Here is a 16,721-nt window from a genome sequence, read left to right as displayed (position 1 = left end):
CTGATATAGATTGACTGCACGTTGATGTACATGTCCTTCAGGCAATAGCAAAGTGAGTGTACTTAACAATAACATTTATTGCCTTCAGGAAGATTCAATAGAGCAGAAATACTGATCTTGGTACAGTCAATGAAGAATTTGGTGGAAGGTTTCACCAGAATATTGCGATCATGGAAAAGTGGCATCAAGGTAATGGAAATCCATTAATACTGGCTGACTATTATTGGACACCGACACAAGAGGCATCAGATGCTGAGTACAGATGAAAATCAATGGTAAAATATTTTTAGGTCTTTTGGGCTAACGCAATGTGTCAGCATCATTATGCAATTAAACATGCTAAATTAAATTAGTGTTAATTTAATATTCCTCCAACTTCCTACAGCAAAGTTGAAATTGTCTTTGTGAGGTTGCCTGTATAATCCCCCTTTTTTTTTGGAAGGAAACCTTTTGAAAAAAAATTGTTGTCCGGTGTAATCTAGCCACAGAACCATAGTGATGGAACCAGTCAGAATGCTCTCCAGGGTACACTATAGCAATTTGCAAGTGTCTTTGGAGACAGACCAAATCTCCTCAAACTCCTTACGAAATACAGCCACTGGTGAACCTTCATGATTGCATCAACATGATGGTCCCAGGACAAGATCTTCAGAGACGTTGACACCCAAGAATTTGAAGTTCTTTACCCTCTCCACTACTGACCCCTTGATGAGGACTGGTTTATGTTCTCCTGTTTTCTCACCCCCTGAAGTCCCCAATTAGATCCGTAGTTTTGGTCATGTTGGGTGCAAGGCTGTTGTTGTGACCACCACTCAACTAGCTGACCTATCTAAATCCTATATGCTTCCTCATTGGTGCCTGTGATTCCAAACTGCCAATAATTCAATGACTCTGCTTGGGCCTCCTTCCACTCCACAGCCATACCCAGTGGTGGTTTGTCTTCCAAGTCCCGAAATTTCTAGATCATTTTCTGCACATGCCCAGTCCGTCTCACACTCTCTTAGCAGTCCACCCTCACCTTGGCACTCTAAGGCAAACTGTCATTTTCCAACACAAAACCACACCACACATAGGTCAATAGATGACACAGAACTCTGTAATAGTATGTTCTCTCATTGTCTGCGTGGGATTTCCCCAGGGGCTTCAGTTTCCTCCCACCGTTCAAAATGTACTAGGGCCATAGGTCATGTAGTGTAATTGGGCGGCACCGGCTCATGGGCTGAAATGGCCTGTAGGTCTAAATGTAAAATTTAATACATTTCAATTTAATAGAAAGGTATGAATTGAGAGGGGGTGTGGAGTCACTGGCAAATTTTTCAATATCATTTTAATTGTGCCTAGTCACACAGTCGTGGGTGTAGAGAGGAGCACAGTGGGCTAAGCACTCAATCTTGAGGTGCGTCTGCGTTGATTGACAGTGAGGAGGAGACGCTTTTACCGGTACACACTGACTGTGGTCTCCTGATGAGCAAGTCAATGTTCCAGTTGCAGAGGGAAGTGTATGTGCACGATGCACATGCTTTTCACTACCCATGAGCTAAACTATGATACAGCCTTAAATTGTCCAACCATTAGTATTGACATGTTAGTATTTTCAGTGATGTCTGGCATGATGAGATTCCAACCTACCTCTTTCCATATGTACCACAGGTTGGGTAATGGAAATTCGCCCATATAGAATTCACAAATTTGAGATATGGGAAAAAAAATCCACACTTATGAATGTCATACAATAAATAACGAACAAATAAACAAATGATAAATATATAATACACATGAGGACTGTGTACATCAAGAACTGAGTTAGTTTACTAAGGACAAGGATCACAGGCTACTGGTTTATGGCAGGGTTCATGTTATATGGGATCAGGAGGTTTTCTAGGAATGTCACGCCTCTGTACCAATGTGAGGGTACTCTGTATTAAGTTTAGAACATTGCAACCAAGTTATGCTCACAGAAAATCCTACGCATTGAGTTCACAGCAATGTCCCACAGTAAAAGTAGCAGTGTACATTCTGACCGAATTGCATGAACAAAGGAACATCATTCGAATCATGTAGCATCGCCTTGCAACTTATTTGAGATAATGTTTTAAAGATCTAATCACAAATGGTGATAATTAATTGGTGCAGATCCAAAGCACAAATGGAAGGAGATACAAAAGAGTGGATAGGCATTTCTCTTAACTCTTACAATGACTGATGGCCTTCCTACAGTTGGGAAGCAAATATATGGGTATTAAAGTGACTGTCTTTCATATGTACACACATTTCTATGTGTGGTATACATTAAAGGAAATTCTAGTCATTCTGAATCAACCATCCTCAAAGGGGGCCACATTTAAGGGGGACCATGGACTGAAAACAATTTATTTTCAGCTTTTTATGTAGTTAGTAGGAGAGAAATATTGAAACCAATTTAACTTGACTGCTTCACTGGGAAGAGGGCCCATAAACTTTGAGCAGAGTCCTAAAGGGACCATAGCCAATAAAAGGTTGAGAATGGCTGCTCTAGATACTGTCTCCTGAGGGTTTACAGAGACCCATTATTCAAATACTCTGAAGAGAAATGGTTAGCTTCGCTGAGACTAACATCACTGTTCAGTTTTTGAGAAACTGAACATTCAATGTTCTCAAAACACACACACACACACACACACACACACACACACACACACACACACACACACACACACACACACACACACACACACACACACACACACACACACACACACACACACATTCCTTTCTAATGTGACACAACTGGTCTCACAAGAAATTTCTTGTTATTAAAATTTTATGAATAGAAATATAACGTCTTTTCACATTCATGACTTGAGGGATAAAAGAGAAATTCACTTTCAAACCAAATGGCAAATAGCAAAAAAGATATGACTTTTAAATTTTATTCCAATGATCTGAATTAAGACCACCTTCTTTAATACAAAGAAATCCATAAAGTTGAGGTTAACCAATGAAATATCTAAATGTTCATCTCTGCATTAACAATGGAACTAGCAAATGGATATTTCCTTTGTGGTCATAATCCCTGCTGCCCCCTTGGAATTCAGAAAATGAAAGGCTGATTGACAGGCAGTCATCATGTGCTTTTGAACTCAGTTGCACAAAAAGAAGGATTCTCAAAATCATTCATCTCCCCCCCCCCCTCCCCCTTCTTAAATACAGAGCTTAGTAAAGACCATGGCACATTAATTGAGAATAATGTTAAATATTGTCCTCGGTGATTTAGACTGCAGATAAAGTTTGACATCTTTTGTAAATCTGCTATTCAGCAACAGGCAGTTTTCAAATGAATAATCCAATATTTTTCTGAGTGTTTGTGCGATTTCTTTGGCAATGATTACAAAAGGAGTCACATTATCTGTAAATAGAGGACAAACATTTTACTATTGAGTAGATAACATGAGTGCATTACAGTGATCAGTTTAAAATGACAACCAAATTCCCAAAAACACACTAAACTATGAACTATTTTAATGATTTAAAGTGTAAATATTATTTCAATCATTTAGAGATAACCTTGAGCAGAGCTCAGAGAATGGAGGCAAAGGTGAAGCAGTTTGGTTCTGATTCAGCTCTTCTGTCTTATTCCATTACTATCATAGGTTTATACAGAATCACATATCTCACAATATCCAGCAGTCTGTATGCCAGCCTTCTATCATTATATCTTTTCCATGAACAATGGGAAAGCCATAAAAGTTGTGCAGAGCAAATTACCCTGACATGAAAATGCATTCAAGCACATACACAAATCCCAGGGGCCGTGGTCTGAAGTAGAATGGATGTGAGAGTGGAGGTGGCAGGGAAAGAACATGCTAGTCATGTGGACGTGGAGTTTTCTGTTATGTAATCAGTCTTGGGAATGTTACCGTTTGGGGAAGGGGTAGTTACCTGTTCATTTCAGTGAGGTTAATGAATTTATTGCTTCTTGCAAGGTAAATTCCTCACTTGTTTGGTGAACCTGAGTAAATCTGACTGACTATATACATTGCATTAAATGTATATTAGAAGCAGTAAGAGCTGTTTCTATCAGTGAAGTATCCTCTATAATTCATATAAATGAGGAGGCATAGCTGTACAACATAAGCTCTGTGATGTGAAAATGCAGTAATGAAGTTGCAGAATTTCTATTCATCAACAGCTAAATTAAAACATAAAATAAGAGTCAATGCTTTGTTTTTCATTCTGGCATAGCTAGTCAAACCTATCTGCTGGGCTCGAGCAGGTGGAGTTATGAGAAAGGAAAACAAAAAGTGGAGGAAAGAAGGTGAATCAAAAGAAAAGAGGTCATGGGAGAGACACGGACCACCCAAAAATGGAAAATTCAATGTTCATACCAGGTGGAATTTGAGGTGTTGTTCTTCTAATTTATATCGGACCTTATCCTGATAGTGTGGGTATGGGAAGTTGAAATAGCATGTAACTGAGAGTTTTGGATGGCCTTTGCAGACAGAGCACAGGTTCTCTGCAAATCAATCACAGAGTCTACGCTTGGACTCGCCGAAGTAGAGGCCCCATCAGGAGCACCAAATGCAGCAGACAAGTTTGGAGATGGTGCATGCGAGTATGTCTCTCAACTGGAAATACTGTTTAGTTCCCTGGATTGTGGTGAGGAAGGTGATGTAGGAACAAGGGTTGTACATCATACAGTTGCAGAAGTAAGTGCCAGGGGTCAGGGAGGTGTGGGTGGGGAGGATGAATGAACCAGGGAATAATGGAGGAAGTGGACTCCATGGAAGGTGGAAAGGAGTGAGCAGGGGAAGTTGCAGCTAGTAGTGGGATCCCAATGCAGCTGGCGTGGTGCATTTAAAACTTCAAAGGGAGAAAATCACACAATTCACCTGATAGAACTGTACACCAGAACTAAAGTGAAGTATATTTAGAAACGTCATTAGGATTGGAGCCAAACAAGATAAGAAAACAACCTTGGTTTATTTGAACTTGGTTCAGAATGGTTAGTTTTGATGAAAGAGAGGCTAAAATAAATGTGTATTTCATTCTGATGTCATCAATCTTATTGGAGGGAAAGAAAAATGTCACTAAAGAAGAACATTTCACTCCTTTTAAGGACAATGAGTTTTTTTAAAGAACCAATTCATGGATGTCTGGCACACTGCTCTTTTTGGGTTCTCTAGAACTTCTGCAACATTACCTTGTGCAAGTCCATTTCTCTTTTTGACCTTCCTTCTGGCTTTTGCTTGTTCTTTGAATGTCTTTTTATGCAAAAAACGTGCAGAACTTGATGGTATTTTTGAAATGAAACTATATTGCAACGTGTTCTCAGTTTGTACACAAGCCATTGGATTGTTTCATAAAATTGCTTGTTAAAGGCTTTAGCATAATTTTTGCCATCACTCTCATTTGAACATTTGCCTAAAATGTTTATATGAAGAACTGACAAGAGTATATTGATCTCCAAGCAGATATTCTCACTATTTCTCTCAACCTTCTTGTAATATCAACAATTTTTTTAAAAAACATCGCACTCAGGATTGTTTTAGAAAATTGATAACTAATAACCATCTGCATATTAATGGGGTTGGTAGATGTTCATTATTATATTATACTTTTACCTTTCAGCCATGGTGAGTGATATGTGTAAAGTTGCAGCGGTATGGGTGTTAATAACAAATCTAGAGTGATCTGTAAATCTTGGCTCTTAAGTAAAGAAATACCTATTCATATGAGGTTTTGTCTTTAGTTTTGGGTTTCAATTGGGCAGTCTTCGCTTATTACTGTTTATTAGAAAATAATTGAATATTACTAAAGCAACGTCTTCAAAGCAAATGCTATCCAGAGTTCTGTAGACAGATGCAATGGGACAGGTAGGCATTTAAGCAAATAAGTCTTTCCCTTACGTTCTCACTCAGTTCAGCATGAATATCCTTCACGATTCAACTAATTCATCGTAACTGCAATGTTATTCCCCAACATCCTTTATTCATTTTTCTGCAAATCCTATAAATTTTCTGGACAAAGACTAGTTGTAATCCAACACTACTCAGTTGAAGGCACACGTTGACAGCCTTACCCAATTTAGACTTGTTCATGTCATGTTTAATATTTAGGCATTATTTAATAGTGGCTATCTGGCCTCCAATTCAAAAGATTTGGGGTATACGGTCCAGATACTTAAACACATGATCTAGGTTGACAATTCAATGTATTTCATAAAGAAATTGGTACCATCGGAGTTTCAGCCTTTCAGATTAATCTTTAAGCCAAGGGCCTGTCTGCCCGCTCAAGTTCCTCAGTGCGCTCCCAGAAGGACAACCAACATCATTGAAACAGAATGGTCGTTATCATGTCTTTGTTAAAACATTCTGTACCTGATTGTTACAATAACATTTCAAAAGCACTGCATTAGCAATGGAATGATTTGCTCTATCCCAAGCTTAGGAAAGGTGTTGTGTCACTGCAAAGATTTTTTTAACTTTCTACTGTGCTGGTATATAAATCCGAACAAAAGAAGACAAACATTTGAAATTTAAATTATTGCTAATCTATTCATCAACTGGCAATGTCCCAGTGAGTTATCACAACAGAGAGCACGGCTTTTCAGCCACAGCGAATGGTCTTCTTCAGTGTCACAGTGGAGCCAGTGTAAGTAACAAATCTCGAGTGAGCTGCAAATGTGACCCTGAAGCAAAAAAAAATGTTCCTCCACTGACTTCTTAAATAAAACTACAAAAACACAATTAACAACAGTAAATGCATCAGATACATATTAGGATATAGTTTAGGATTAATTTGTTGTCATAACTTAACAACTATAGGGATGTATTCAGTTGACATCATTCCATCTGGTTTTATTTTACAGATAATTTATATTCAAAAACGATTTTACTCTCTTTTATTAATATAAAGGGTGATGCTATTGTTACAAAGTGCTGTCTTCATTAGCTAAAGATGAACATTAATAAAATACTATCATAAAAAATGTTAACGAAAATTAATGGAGTTACATGCTAACATAATGCTGTATTCAATAGCAATCTCATTGTAGCACTGACCTCCAACTCACAACATTGATAATTAAGACCTGCTGAAAATTAGTTATAATACACTGGAACTCTGGTGTTTTCCATTTTAAACACTTTTAAGCTTCTCTTTAAGAAGATGAACAAAACAAAAAGGATCAGTGTTTAAAAAAAAAACATTCTCAGTAATTTGACTGGAAAGTGAGCAAAACACAAGCAGCTTTTGTTGGAAAAGCACGAGGGTTAGGCTTTTCAAATGTAGCCCAAATTAAAATCAAAAGATGAGGAATTGTATTCAACCATTTTGTTTTGTTGCAGCGAGTCATCATTCATTTTGGTGATAATATCGATTTAGATTCCTTCAGAAAAAAAAATCGTGAAAATAACCAACAAGACATTTGCTCAAACATAATTCTTAATTGCACTGTATTTAATTTACTATTTTGCTGCAAATTTCATGAGCACACGAGGGCATTGGCCCTTGAGTGCACAATTCACAGCAAGACCCACAATACCTTCCATGGAGGGGATGAGGAGTTGAAGGGAAGTGGGTCAAAGACATATCCTGGCCAAGGGGACAGGAATCAAGAACAAATCCCTGCATCCTGGGGTCCAAGCAGAATTGAAAGAGCCATGCAAGAAGAGCTTGGCAAGAGATGCCCTGGATGTATAATTTCCCATTCAGTTTAACACTGCACATATAGCTTTATGACCTCTTAAAAACATATTAGGGTATGCTGCAGGCAGCTCAAAGCAGTTGCATTAACAGGGATTCCTTAAAATTAGTGTAGATTGGACATGCCATGGAATATTAAGCATCAACTCTCTGGTTATTGGTTTACAATCTTGTGTTAATAATTGGAGAGTAAAGAGAAATACTTACCCTATATTTCCATGTGCCCTTGAAGCACCCAAAATACATGCCAAAAATAGAAGTCATCTTATAGGCCAGATACAAAAACTTGACCTCAAAATTCAACTCATTTGGTTCCATAACCCACTCAGACATCATCTACAACAAATTTTTAAGCTGCTAGTATATTAGAAATATTTTTTAATTGTTAAAAAACACATCTAAAATCCTTCAAAATCACAATTACTAACATCGTCTGAGACAAATAACTTTGCAAGCTCCTCCAGAGTCTCATTGTTTACACTGTCATCGTACGGGTCCCAGTCTGAATCTGATGAGTTGTCTTCTGCTTTGCTGTCAGTGTCCCACAATAACGCATCCTCCGTACCATCCATTGCACTAGAGGTAACACACTTTTTGAAAGATTTTGTTACAGTCTCTACTTTCACTTTATCCCGTGCTTTGGTCACAAAAATCACACAACACATGCAGCATGAATTGTCCCGCCGTATGTAAAGGATTTTTCAGCCCTCGTCATCCTACTATTCCATTTGTCACACACATGATCTTTAACTGCCTTGCTCAAGCAGACATCCAGTGGTAACAACAGAGAAGTCAAACCATCTGGTATAACAGCAATCACAGTATTATTTAGTGCTAATTATTTTTAATGTTATCAGTTAAATGGCTGAGAAACATATCCCAGACCAACAAACTCCATTCCTTGCGTATACCACCTGGTTGCCTGTTCCACAAATTGTCTATCCGTAGTTTTACGCCACTTTCATCCATCCAACCATTTTCACGAAAATGTACAAAGACTTCCTGGTAGGTATTTTGTTTTAGGTTCAATTTTGTGCTTGTTTCTTGGGCATTTTTCTTAAAACATCATTCTTTCTCCACTCTCTTAACCATCTTCTCAGTTATGTCAAATGTCCATGTAGCAGGACAGTTGGTCGATTCCTTGGCCACTTCAATGACCTTTAATTTAAAACTTGCTTCTTACTTTCTTGGTTTTGCTGGAGGCTCCATGATAACAACCACATTCCGGCTCTGGCCAAGAGCTCAGTCAACATGACACCAGCTTAGACAACACAGGTACTTTTTTTGGGGGTGGGGGGGAGAGGGTCATCTGATACACCCGATATTGATAAAACCATGAAATTCAGCTGAAATTGGGGACCCGTCTTACCTGAATGTTGTCTTGTATACCAAACTGTAGTTTGGTAAACACAATTTATTCTGGTGTAAAAATTTAGGTGACAAATTCATTTGGAAAGTTCCTGTGGGAAGGAGGATTGGGATCAATATTATTTGACCTTTATGGAAGCAGCAATTCAGGCACAAGATTTCTGAAAGATGCATGAAATGCATCTTATTAATGACAGCTTTAGAATGTCTGAGCCTCTAAAAACATCATGAAGACCAAGGTAGGATGTGCTACCTCTGAACAGTCACTGGGAGTATGATTATCTCTTGCCTCAGATTTCAGATTTATTGTCAGAGTACATACATGACATCACTTACAATCCTGAAATTCCTTTTTTCCATGGATGCGGGAGAACTACATCTATATGGTAGTACAAAAATTAGCTGCACACAGTAAACATGAAACAATCAAAAGAACTGTAAACAGATAATGAATCTAAACAAACTGACTGTGCAAATAAAATTGAAAAAGTGCCCAAGTCAGAGTGCTTAAATTAGTCCCTGATTGAGTTTGTTATTGAGGAGTCTGATAGTGGAGGGGGAGCAGCTGTTCCCCGACCTAGTGGCACCTCTTTCCTGAGGGCAGCAACGAAAACAGACCATGGGCTGGGTAATGAGGATCTTTGATGATTGTTGCTGCTCTCTGATGGCAGTGTTCCCTGTAGATGTACTCAATAATGGGGAGGGTCTTGTAATGTGATGTCTTGGCCTGTGTCCGCTACATTTTGGTGGGCTTTATGCTCAGGGGTTTTGATGTTGCCATAAAAGACTGCAATCCAGCAGGTCAGCACACTTTCCACCAAACATCTGTAGAAATTTGTCAGGGTTTCGGATGTCATATCAAACCTATGCAAACTCCAGAGGAAATAGAGGCACTGACGTGCTCTCTTCATGACGCCATTAGTGTATTGGATGCAGGAAAGATCCTCCGAGATAGTGACTCCCAAGAACCCTAAATGTGCTCACCCTCTCCACTTCTGATCCCCACTGATTACTGGATTGTAAACCTCTGGCTTTCCTTTCCTGGTCAACAATCAGTTCCTTAGTTTAGGTGACATTGAGTGAAAGGTTGTTGTTAGTATGCTATTCAGCCAAGTTTACCATCTCCATCCTGTCTGTTGACTCATCCCCTTCCTTTATTCAACCCAAATCTGCAAATTGTCATACCGAGCTACACAGTCGTAGGTGTAAAATGAGTGGAGCAGGGGACTAAGAACACAGTCCTGTGGTGCTCTGGTACTGATGGAGATTGTGGAGAAGATGTTCTTCCCAATCCTCACTGATTGTGGTCTGGAGGTGAGGAAATCCATGATCCAATTGCACAGTGGGCTGTTGAGTCCCAAGCCTTGGAGTTTTGAGGGGATGATTGTGTTAAATGCCAAAATGTAGTTGATAAAGAGCATCCTGATGTATGCATCTTTATTGTCCGGGTTTTCCAGGGCTTTGTGTAGGACCAGTGAAATGGAATCTGCCATAGACCTGTTGCTACAATAGGTGAACTGGAATGGATCCATGTCACTGCACAGACAGGAGATGATCTGCTTCACCACCAGTCCTTCAAAACTGTTAATGTTATCAGTTAAATGATTACTGTTGATGTAAATGCTATTGGTTGATAAGGCAGGTTACTACACTCTTCTTGGGCACCAGTAGGATTGACACCTGTTTGAAGCAGGTGGGTACCTTGCCCTGCTGGAGTGAGATATTGAAGATATCCGTGAATACCTCTGTAAGTCGATCAGCACAGATCTTTAGTACTCGGCCAGGAACTCCATCTGGGCTGGATGCTTTCCTCAGATTCATTCACTTGAAGGCAGCACACACATCATCCTCAGGTATGGACAGGGTTGGTTCGTCAGGGAACATGGGGGTACAAGGCCCTAATCCAAACTGCCCAGCTAACAATAATGAAGGAATCCCCTCTGTGGTATCACCAATGGAATGATTATCTCAGGTGTTAACAGTCACAAAAAGAAAACCTTATCAACCGAATCACCAGCCTGCAGCTGGTTCTGAAAGTAATTAGTCAAGTCTCCTACTGTCAGCAAAGTGTCACCTTTAAAATTAGTGAAACACCATTACAGCCAGCAACCCGGGTTCGGATGCGGCCCTGTCTTTAAGGAGTTTGTACGTTCTCCCCATGACTTGCGTGGATTTTCCCTGGGTTTTCCAGTTTCCACCCACTCTCCAAAACATATGGGGTTGATAGATTAATTGGGTGCAATTGGGGGCAAGGGTTTCAATGGCCAGAATTAGCTTCTAAAGGTGCAGATTGCACAAGTTAACCCCAGTTTACATCTGTTAGGATGGCAAAGTGTGTTTTGAAAACACTGATGTTTCTTTGGACACAATGAAGTAAATCTAGTGCCCTAGGTAAAACACAGGATTCTGTGGACACCATGGTTAAGTGAAAAAACACACAAATGCTGGAAAAACTCAGCAGGTCAAACAGTGCCTTCATGTAGCAAAGGTAAAGCCTTCATCAAGGCTCAATCCCGAAATGTTGGTGAGACACCTTGATGAAGGGCTCAAGCCCGAAACATTGGTGATGTATCTTTACCTTTGCTACATAAAGGCACTGTTTGACCTGCTGAGTTTCTCCATTAAATCTACTGCCCTGATCTCCTCTATCCACCTGTCAATGGACTCGCCCTTACCAGGACAAATCCCTTTCCTAGTAATCTATAAAGAATAAAAATGTAGCTTTATCGAGAAAATAAGCAAGATAACAGAAAAATGAAAAACAAATCTATAGCTCTGTGCATGTGCTCTGGATTAATCTAAATTGAAATGTTAATAAAAATCTTAATGAGAAAATAAATGCAGCCTCAAACAATAACAGATTATATTGATAGGTTTCAGTTCCACTCTCTTCTGTTTCTTCTAGACGAGAGGATTTGTGCAATTCACCACCTTGGTTTGGTTTAAATTTGCTTTATCATAGAATAGGGTTGAACTGCGCATGCCTGCAAGTGAATTCATGTTCAAATTCATGTCCTTTTTAAAAAAAAACTGATATTGTTTTGTTTAGATACAGCTGTGAAGGTGCCTATCTGCAGCAAGAGGGCCAATAATCCTCCCTATGAATACATAAAGGCCAAAGATTATTAATTCATATTTTAAACATTACTGGCACTTGATAACAATTGTAAATAACTGAGAACAAAATATCTGTTTGGTATTCCCTGGCTCCAATTCAAAAGTTTCTTTGTTTCCTATTCCCATTATGTAAACATTGAAAGGGTAATTTTTCAATTTCACACTTTCAGACCAGAACCTTAGACCTCTTCCCCAGAGATTGCGGTTTGTAAAGTCCAGTGCATATTCCATCAGCTAGTCTATTGTTATCTATTTAAATTGCCATATTACTTCCTAAAAGTCCAAAGCATTCTTTTCACATGTACAATATCCCTTCTAAGTTATTAATTCACTTTATTAATGATGAATTGTTGTCCTATTAAAATCCCAGCATTATTCCAGAATTCTCAAAAGTTCCAAACCTGATTTAGTTTGCTTGCACAAAGCAAAATTTTATTGCATTGAAAAAAATCTATTTGTGAGATTTGGTGTGATGTTGCATAGGACTCTCACAAACCAAAGATTTTATTTCTTGCCACACACTAGGTTTATTGCATAAGCGGTAAAGAAATCTCTTGGTGCCTTCCACATTGACCACCGCCAGTGGGCTGATCTCGCCTCAAACCGTGCATCTTGGCGCCTCACAGTTTGGCGGGCAGCAACCTCCTTTGAAGAAGACCGCAGAGCCCACCTCACTGACAAAAGGCAAAGGAGGAAAAACCCAACACCCAACCCCAACCAACCAATTTTCCCCTGCAACCGCTGCAACCGTGTCTGCCTGCCCGCATCGGACTTGTCAGCCACAAACGAGCCTGCAGCTGACGTGGACATTTACCCCCTCCATAAATCTTCGTCCGCGAAGCCAAGCCAAAGAAAGAAGAATAAAAAGTAGAGGAATGTCTCCAAATGCAGTGATGTCATTTTATTATTTTATTCTTCAATATCAAAACTTTGTCCTTGGGCAGTCAGTATCATGAGTAAATAAATATATGGTTAACGATGAATAGGCCATTCGTGAAAATGGTAACGTCTGACATTGTCTATGACTATGTAAAAAAAATCACTTGTCTTGGTAGCTGCTTGTATGATCTACAGTCAGAAATGAACATTGTTCCCATCTAAGGTTCCCTCTGGCGCTCATCATTGTGGCATCTACAGGGTGACAGGGTTAGTGTAGCAGTTTAGCGTCATGCTATTACAGCGCCAGTGATCCGGTTTTGGATCTGGCACTGTCTGTGAGGTGTTTGTACACTCTCCATGTACCTGCATGGGTTTTCCCTGGGTGTTCCGGTTTTCTCCCACCATTCAAGATTGTAAGTTAATTGATGTATTTGAGGGGCATGGGCTCATGGGCCGGATGGGCCTGTTATGATACATGTCTAAAAATGACAGAATAAAAGACAACCCAAGGAGCATAATTCCAAATTGTACTTATACATCAAACTATTACAAATGCAGATGACCATCAACTCATTACCATTCTCCAAGTTCCCAAGTGCTTGCTTTCCACAGCTAACGCTCTAATGCATTGGTAGACCAGGAATAGAGAGGATATGAATGTTGTCATCCCAGAACAGATTAGAATCTGCTCCATGGAGGCACTCACATTTCTTCAGAGATGGTACCTCAGCTATCCATTAATACCCTTGACCTGAGGCTCGAAAACAGTTATCCCAGATATCAGAGAGCTTTTGTCTATTCTGCATTTGACGAGAAGAAGACATCATCTATTTGTGTCCTTATGTTAGTTGGGTTTCAAGGATTAAAATGGAACTGGTTGGCTCTTCATGCTTGAAAGAAAGATCTCCAGGCTCAGTGCAAATCCCTGTGCAGTATTGCAGCTGGACTGCCATTAACCTCTTGATGTAGCAGCAACACTTTGCTGGGCCTATCCTACAGCCTCCATTTCTATGCTCCCCCACTTAAAGTCCCCATTTCAATCCTCTGCAACCTAACACGTGCTTGAACTAGCACTCCAGGGCAATGGCACCTCTTTGTTGCTGAGTTACAGTTCACCCCTCCAATCTCCAACCAGAAGATTAGGGGAAGCCATTTAAAAGAAGATGATTTGGAACTTCTACTTGTAGGAGATGGGATAATCTCTGAAGTTTTATTCCCACAGAGTGGTGGTGGGGGGAGGGGGTTGTCAATAAAGGACGGATTTAAAGGAAAAGTAGGTAGTATTTGAAAGATCAGGGAATTGAGGCTATGAGAAACTGGCACAAAAATAGATGAGGCTTGGGGCAGATTAGACATGATTGTACTGAATATGGGCACACTTGATAGAATGACCTACTCTGGCTTTCAGACATCTGCAAGTGTCATTGTAATGACTTCCACCAATGTTTCCTTTCAAAGTTCACCTCCCCTTTAAGATAGAGACAAGAGATTCCATATGCAATGATCAGGAACAAAAAAAACAAACTGCTGGGTGAAACTCAATGAGTCAGGCTGAGGGTTGGCCAACGATTTAGGTCAAGAACCTTCATCAGACCTGATCTGGTGAATTTTCCTCTGCTTGCACTGATCTACCAGCAGTTTGTTTATTGATTTCCTTTAAGATCCTTAGGCTGCCTTTCACCAGTATTATTTGGCAAGTCACTCACCCAGTTGTGCAATGTGGTTAATCAATAGCATTGCTCGAGTTGATTGGAAGACAAATTATGAGAATGTTTCTTCTTTGGCTTGGCTTCGCGGACGAAGATTTATGGAGGGGTAATGTCCACGTCAGCTGCAGGCTCGTTGGTGGCTGACAAGTCTGATGCGGGACAGGCAGACACGGTTGCAGCGGTTGCAGGGGAAAATTGGTGGGTTGGGGTTGGGTGTTTGGTTTTTCCTCCTTTGTCTTTTGTCGGTGATAAATACATGCATCTTCCATCACCACAGTGTATGTTCTGCATCCCCAACCACGTTAGCCCTCTTAATCCTCAAAACAGATCATCAAAAAAAATCAATTCATCAAGTAATACATTCCTGGGATTTGTGACCATAAATTTGCTTTGGGCTTGAGCACTTTGGTGCTTGTATTTTGTTGCTATCTCATCCCACTTGTTTTATGTTCTATTTAGAGGGAGCTCAGCTGAACAAGAAACCAAAGTGCTTTACCGGAGCATTTGCACTGCTGATCAAATATTGTAATGGAATCCATTCACAGTAGCAATTTCACTTACAAAACTTCCTCTTGAACAACCGCTATTAATAGGCAAAAATAATATTTTACTGAAGAAAGATAATTTGTTAAGAGATTAATTGTAATATTGAAGAAGGTCATGACTCTTATGATAAGGTACAGTTAAAGCAGTGATATGACACAACCATTCTAGCATTAAAAAAAGCAGCCCATCCAATTGTTGAATAATGATACCAGATGTGCAAGTCTAATAGGTGCAATTTGCTAAATACTGGAATAATTAAGTGCAACTTGATCACAGTGTAATCTATTGTACATGCAGACTTCTTCCTTGAGGCTTCATTAGTATTTCCGGCCCTGTGTCCTACTCTGTCATTTTCTTAAATCTAAAAGTAAATGACTTTCTGTAAACCTGTAACATCAAATAAAACAAACAGGAAATCTCCTGCTGTATACAAGGAGAAACACATGTCTGATGCGGGCCCTCTAAAGCATCTGGCAATGAAGAATTAAATGAATAAAACCTCGACATGCATTTTGTTGGCCCACATCCAGCTCTATGAGAAGGCAATGCCCCTTTTGACTTTAATCTTTCTTTATTGAATTGCCTATTACAGATTAACCTCTGAAGGAAATAAGGAATATAGACCCAGGGCATGATTTTCTAAAGATTTGCATTGTACACTTCCGGCATATTTTATGGAAGCGCTGATTTGCATTTACAATGCTTTTTTTTCCAATTCTGTGACTGCATTATATGCCAAACTGTGTGAGTTAAGACAAAGGGATGGTATTTCAAATCACCAAGAGGTTTGCTTTGCAAATGTAAGTGCTGTTTGAAAAATAATTACATCCTATAAATCATAGAACCGAGAAGCAAAAGCCTTGTATGTTGAGATTTTTTTTAAAAATGTAACAAATAAGTATTATCAATGTGGAACATTGTTCCTAAAATTCTTAGAAAAAAACCCTGGATAGTGTTATTTGTATCATGCAATAATGGTTTATGCGCAACTGATTATTTGTTGTACTTTATAAATTAAAAGGGATTTCTTTTTTATAAATTAAGTGGAAATTTTTCAGAAATATAGATTAATAATATGACATCCATTATTATTATTCCAATAAACATTATTAATATTTCTTTACATATGATATAACATTAGAATTTTGGCTTCGTTTAGGGAATTTGGGGAATTTCAGCTCTCTTACCTGGCAGTCTTGTTAAATATGACCTCAACAGATGGGACATATAAACCTTCATTACAAACCGGTGCGTCCAAATCTTGGAGGTCACATTCAAGAAGATACCTTTCTTGTTCAGTTTGACATCTGATGTCTCTCTCACACAGGACAAGAAGAGCATTGGAAATGACAGTTGCAATTTCAAATGAAGAGGAGTTTGAAACTGCGAGAACTGGGTACATCGGCACATTGCAATGAG

General features: G+C 39.3%; 1 long non-coding RNA gene across 1 annotated transcript; it reads right to left on the bottom strand.

The window, feature by feature from the left end:
• Positions 1–2,895: 2,895 nt before the first annotated feature.
• Positions 2,896–16,721, bottom strand: LOC138759338 (uncharacterized). Its single transcript, XR_011354790.1, has 2 exons — positions 16,490–16,721; positions 2,896–3,385 (listed from the first exon to the last, which is right to left on the bottom strand). It is a non-coding gene; the product is annotated as an uncharacterized lncRNA (long non-coding RNA).

Source organism: Narcine bancroftii, chromosome 3, assembly GCF_036971445.1.
Source record: "Narcine bancroftii isolate sNarBan1 chromosome 3, sNarBan1.hap1, whole genome shotgun sequence".
Classification (NCBI taxonomy): domain Eukaryota; kingdom Metazoa; phylum Chordata; class Chondrichthyes; order Torpediniformes; family Narcinidae; genus Narcine; species Narcine bancroftii.
The sequence above is the reverse complement of the archived record's forward strand: the minus strand, read 5'-3'. Positions and strand labels throughout refer to the sequence as shown.